General features: G+C 50.1%; 1 protein-coding gene across 2 annotated transcripts in view; it reads left to right on the plus strand.

Annotated features, from left to right (window-relative positions):
- The first annotated feature begins 2,450 nt into the window (after positions 1 to 2,450).
- Positions 2,451 to 6,266, plus strand: part of FGFR1 (fibroblast growth factor receptor 1) — a 69,051-nt gene continuing 65,235 nt past the window's right edge. For both annotated transcript variants that reach the window (XM_027865000.1, XM_027865001.1), the window contains exon 1: positions 2,451 to 2,592. The gene's annotated coding sequence lies outside the window, so the exon portion shown is untranslated. The remainder of the gene's footprint in view (positions 2,593 to 6,266) is intronic.

The following is a 6,266-nucleotide window of genomic DNA, read 5'->3' on the forward strand; positions in this document are numbered from 1 at the left end:
GTCTGAGGAGGATTTGAACTCAGGTCCTCTTGACTCCAAGGCCACAGCTCTATCCATTGCGCCACCTAGCTACCCCTATTTTATACCTTTTTAAAAGTTTTTCTATAGTATTTTATTTCTTCCAATTACATGAAAAATAGTTTTCAACATTCATTTTTTATAAGATTTTGAATTTCAAATTTTTCTCCCTCCCCTTTCCTCTTTCCAAGATGGCAAGCAAACCTGATACAGGTTGTACATGTGCAATCATTGCATTGAGTCTTGAAAGAAGGGAGAATCTTCAAGAGGCAGGGATGTAGGTTGGAAAGGAGAATGTGGTCCGTGCCAGTATGAAGTACTCCTGTGAATCCTGACACCCAGACTGGAGAAGGCAGGACTAGAACAGAGAAAGGAAATAATCTAGTTTGGGGAGAGTGTAGAATATAAAAGAGGAATATGGGGAGGTAGGATCAAGGGATTTGGAGTTAGAAGGAGCCTTACAGATGTTCTAATGCAGCAGGTCCTTGAACCTGGCTTTTAAAAAAATTAATATTTCTACTTAAAAATATTATTTTCCTTTGAAATCCTATGTGTTTTATTTTATACATTTAAAAACATTATTCTGGTTGGAAGTGGTGGCAGCTCCTGCCTGTAATCGCGGCTATTGGAAGACGCTGAGGCTGATAGACTAAATTGGAGAACTCTAAGCTGTAACAGGGTTAAAATCAGAGGTGTGCTGGTAAATGTTTAACAACCAGCTCTACAAAAGAAGATCGCTATTTTATCTTTAATCTGCATTATTAACATTTTCTCCATCACTTTCTTAAGTCTAAGCAATCAGCAAAACAATAAATCGAGCCCTGATTTATAACATTTGACAAGCCAATCTGTGTCCCGTGTCCAAAATATAGCACAATTATTGGGGGGGGGGGGAGTCCTGTTATAACTACCAGGCTGCCTAAAGATGGGCAAATCTTCCAAGGTTAGGAAAACGAGGAGGTTAGAACTTCCATGCTAACTAGTATTGAGATCAGGACTGTTGAGCGGTCACTACACTTGCAGCCTGGGCAAGGCAGGGAGACCTAGACTGAAAAAAAAATACAGGAAGGGGTCCTTAGGTTTCAAAGATTCCCAAAAGGGTGCTTGCCATACACATAATATCGTTAGAACTCTTGGTCTAATCCAACCTTTTCATTTTGCAGATGAAGAAAATGAGGTAAAATGACTTGCCTAAGGCTACAGAGGAAGAGAGTAGTAGAATCAGGATTTGAACCCAGCTCCTTTGACCCAGATTCAGGACCCTCCTCATTACACCATAGCTGGCAGTTAGAGGCAGATTGTGAGGTTTCTTGAATGCCAGAACTAGTTGCTTTAACTTTATTCTTTTTAGTTACTAAAGGAGGGACCAGTAAAATTTTTTTTTTTTAGTAGAGTAAGGACATGATAAGAGCAGTGCATTGGGGAGGTTACTTTGGCAGCAGTGTGAAGGATTCATTGGGGATTTGGAGAGGTGAACATAAACGTCCAGAGAAGGTAATAAAAACCTGAACTAAGATGATGACGGAATAATGTGTGTCCAAATGAAGAATGGACGGGGATCTTTTCCACTAAATGCTCCTAGAGGAACGACTTTTTCTATCTGACTCAAAAACTTTGCACAACACTGTCCCATATGGAATGTGCAGACCCCTTATCTAACAAGAGCACAGCTGCTGTCTGAGAGACTAGCGGGGCGACCCAGCTTTGGTTTTCTCCTCTGCAGCAGTGGTAAAGGAACTACAAGGCCCAGCAGGCAGCTGCAGGGGGAGGAGAAGGAGATGGAGGTGGGGACTAGAGTATCGTCTGAGTGAGTGAGGCAGTGAGTGAGCCTTCCAGGCGCATAGCCTTAAAAGCGCTCCAGTTGGATACGCGGGCAGCGGCTGAAGCAGCAGCAAGAGCAGCCTTGAGAGTAGGCAGGGGTTGAGCAAAAGCCCGGACCTGAGCTCAGCCGCAGCGCGCCAAGAACCCAGGGAAGTGTACCTGGATCGCCTTAAGACAGCGTCCAGAAAAGACACAGAATCCAGGCTTAACATATTGCGAGGACTTCGTCTCTCCCCGCCACCCTCAACCCCAAAGAGCCGTTGCAGCTGGAGAAACAACTGTGACTGAAGACTTTTCCTCCAGTCCTGGGGATATATTGCCAGTGCTCACACATACACTCGGATCTGTACCGCAGCAGTAGCCGCCGCCACCGCCGTCACAGCCTGGGCGCGCTGCGGAGCCAGGGCCCCTGCCGGGAGATGGAGCCCGGGCTGCTGAAGGTGTGAGCCGTCCGCAGCCCAGGCTCTCCGGAGGAGGGGGATCAGGGGGTCCAGAGACCCCAGGAGGCGGAGGGGAGAGCCCTCCGCCCTCCCCCCCTCCGGCGGGCACCCGCTTCGACCCCATTGTTCCCGCCGGGGCTGGAGGCGCCGTGTAGGGGCCGCTCCCGGGACTTGTGCACCGGCTGCGGGGCTCTTGTGGCCCCGCGGGGACGGGTTCTGTCCCCGGAGCGGCTAGACAACTTGAGGGACCCAGACTCCCAACCACTGGAGCTGCAGCCGACTCTCCTCTAGGGGAAAAGCAGCCCAGACAGAGGTAAGAGTGGCTGGGGCCCCTCCAGATACGAGGCCGCCTCTCCTTAGCTCGAGATCCCCAAGCCAGGAAGATCCCCTTCTGTCTGCCTGCACCATCCTCCTGGCGCTAGCTTAACGACCTGTAAACCCTTTGGAGCTTAAGCTGTTTGCTGTGCTCGGGAGGTCTCCCCTCTCCTCACCCCTCGCTCCCCCCTTTTGTCTCCCCTCCTCTCCCTTCTCCCGCTCGCAGTTGTGCGCCCCTACCCCCCTCCGCGCCTCCCTTCCAGCTCGGCTCCTCCCGCAGCCCAACTTCTCCGCAAAGTAGCGCCCCGGGTTCTGGGAGACTGCGGAGTCTGCAGCCCCCGGCCTCCGGGCCGGGGGCGAAGGCAGCCGGCGGCTCGGGGGTCTGAGAACGTCGAAAGAATTGTGCCTGAATCTTGAATGTGCTGCATTCCACTCCACCCCTCGTGGTGACTCACCCCAATACTGCAGCAGGTAGCTTTGGTCCGACCACTGGATCGGACCGATTTCTAATCCCTTTTTCCCACTCCCAGTAAAGTCCGGGCCCCGATGAGTATGGGGGTAGGGGGGGGTTAGGGAGAGGTGGTTGGATAGCTTTTCTTCGTTTAGTTTTTAGGGAGGTGGCGAAAGGTGGCGTCACTAAATGGCAAAGAGTCTGTTTTAGGGGAGGGCGAGGAAGGTATTTCCTTTAGTGGTGGGGTTATCTTTTCCTACGTAGTATTCCTTAGAGGCGAAGGGAGGGAAGTTGAGGGAAATTGGAAGGAGCCCAATGGACGAATAAACCCTTGTGTGGGTTGGGGGTGGATGGGGGTGGGAGGAGGGAGGAGGAGCGTTCAACTCAACTAATCTATCTGGATATGGGAGATGAGATGAGAATGTTTTGTCCAGTGCTGTTCACTTTGCAGTAGTGAAGCTCACTCTTCTTTCTGGCAAAGATCTGGCCTGGATTAATTTGCCCTCTGGCCCCTGTGTGATTTTCTGGAGAGGCGGGCTGGCCAAAAAAAGAGGAGGGGGGGACCGGAAACTCAGTTTCCAGAGTGACACCTTTGTATAGTTTGGCAATCCGTGTTGGCTTCATCCCATCCCCCTTTCCTCTCTCACTCAACTGGGTGGGGGGTGGGAGTGGGGGAGTTAGGGAGTGGGGGGTTGAAACCAGTCTGCTTCTGCTGGGACCCAAAGCGATTGGCCCATTTACAAAATGTTGCTGTGGTTTCTCTCTCGCTCCCCCCACTTTTAAATTTTTTTAGTTTTCCAGATGTTGCACCAGTGAGCCCCATCTGGTTCCATTTCACCCAATACAGGCAACATTGCAAACACAGCGCCTAGCATTTCTCTGTTGCTTTTTATTCCTCTCCCCACCCCCAAAATGCTAAGATCCTTCACTTTCCTAAGAGTCCAGGAGCATTTCCTGCACCTAAGAGATGGATGAGAGTAGGAAGAGAGAGGAAGGTTAACTTGGATCCCGGGTTATTGGAACTCCTCTCTGGCATCTTGGGTGGTAAAAATAAATGGGAATAGGAGTTTTGGAGGAGGGGGCGGAGGTGCTGGAGAGATATTTGGGTAAGCCATTCTCGAGTGGCAGTCTTCATCCCCTTAGGGAGTGACTCCGCTGGGACTCAGAACTGATGGCAGACCGAACTCTCTAAAGCCCCAATATTTCACTTTTGTGCTTTGAATGAAAAGAAAACGGGAAAGGTGTCCTGCCCCGTTGGAGCTTGGATTTTTTGGGGGTGAGGAGGAACTCGAGGGGGGGGGGAGCAGTTGGCCTGAGCTCTTGGACTGCTGTTTCTTGGGCTTTCTGGGAAGGCCGATTGCCCCTTTCCCATCGAGGGAGCCCCAGGGGGCCGTCCCCCAGCGGTGGCAGTCATGCGTTGCTTTTTCCACCCTTCCTCTGGAAGGCTGGTATGCGGCGGCGGCGGGCGCTGGGGGCGTGTGAATGGGGCCAGGTTGAGGTGTTTGCTCTCGCTGCCCCAAGCCTACTTGGTCTCTGTGTTTTTTAAAGAGTTTGGATTGCAGCCCCCGGAAACTAAAGTGACTCTGCCCTACCTAGTATTTAAATAACGGTTGCCGGTTGAAAAGCAGAGGGAGGGTGTGTATGCGTGTGTGTTGATTGTGTGTCCATTCCTTAAACTAGGAAAGATCCTTATGGTCCAAAGTTTAGTGGGGGAGGGAGAGAGAGGGAGACAAACTTCCCTCCTCCTCCCCTCCCTTCTGTCTCTCTTTCAAATTGAAAACACTTCTCTGGTTTCCTTCTCTGGGCGGTAGTTTTGGAGGTTGTAATGAAATCGCACTTTCTCTAGACATGGTAATTAAGGTGACTGTTTCCTCAGCAGATGTGCCCTACTCCCAGCACCTCCGGACCCAGGCTTTTTTTGGTATACCGACTGCCCTTCAGCCTCAGGACAATTGGGCGGATTGGTGCTCTCCCCCTCCTGTTCCCGCCTGTCTCCCCACCCTCACATACCCCCCTTCCTCAGCCTTTTTCCACCCCACCCTTCTAGGATGATTTTACAGCCCTTACCAAGTCCAGTTCTGTGACTTAATTAGCCCACTGGCCAGGGCTTGGGTCTCTCTCTTTACTTTCGGGGAATGGATGAGCAGCCTTTGCCGCGAACTTGCCCTTATGGCCTCCCTAATGACTTGTTTACATATTTCCTCCCGGTTAGGGCTGAAGTTTGTCGGGAGCAGCTCCAGCCCCGATACTTCTAGCACCAGGTCAGTATTCAGCGTACTGGAGAAGCCGGACGTCACTGCGGGCTGGGCTCCGGCTCGGGTTGTTAAGCAGCTAGCGGCTGACTAGCTCCTCCAAATATCTGTTACGTTGACTCTTAGTCATAGCTGTAGCTAAGTGCTATGTCAGTTTTTTAATAGAGATCGTCCAGATTCCCCGGCCACTCCCCGTACACGCTCCCTCTCAGCATGCTTCAGTTTTGGGGGGGCAGTAGGGGGGTAAATATGATGCACATTTTGGAGGGAAATGAACATTCTCCCCTGGATATTTTTCACTTACGTTAAAAAGTTTCAACAATGAGCACTTTGAAAGTGCGGCTGCAGCTATAGAATCACATAACATATAGAATGTTCGAGTTGGAAGGGACCTCAGCTTAGGGGTCATCCAGTCCAACCCCCTCGTTTAGCTAGTGAAACGCCTGGAGTAAAGACACTGTCGGAAGCGTAGAAGAACCCAGGAGTGTTGGTTGATGCCATTGTCCTGCAGATCCTGCAGAAAAAGGATTAGAATACATCCAGGCGCAGCCTGGGAGGGAAATTTTCCAGTCCATACAACCACCAGCCTTTGTCCCTGGTTGCTAATGAACCCGGGAGAAAAATGAGGGTGGGGGCTTTAGTGTTCTCCATTTGGGAGGAAGGGGATCGCTGCCCGAGAGAAGACATTCATTTGGGTACTTAACTTCTGTTTATGTATTTTTAAAATTTTATATTTACTCATCTTTCCAGTTTAAAAAAAATCAGCCTATACTAACGATGGTACTGGCTGCATACATGTAACTCCAATGTACTCTTTGAAAACATCCAATGATTGTACATGCAAGTATTTTTACATTAGTATTGTCCTACAGAAAGTACTTCTGCTTTTCCCACTTTGCCTTATTTCTCATAGGCTTTTCCATATTTCTCTTTATATTTGTCAATCTTTATGATGCTGGTACTGCTAGG

This window comes from Vombatus ursinus, unplaced genomic scaffold (genome assembly GCF_900497805.2).
Source record: "Vombatus ursinus unplaced genomic scaffold, bare-nosed wombat genome assembly UNPS02014778.1, whole genome shotgun sequence".
In the NCBI taxonomy this organism is placed as follows: domain Eukaryota; kingdom Metazoa; phylum Chordata; class Mammalia; order Diprotodontia; family Vombatidae; genus Vombatus; species Vombatus ursinus.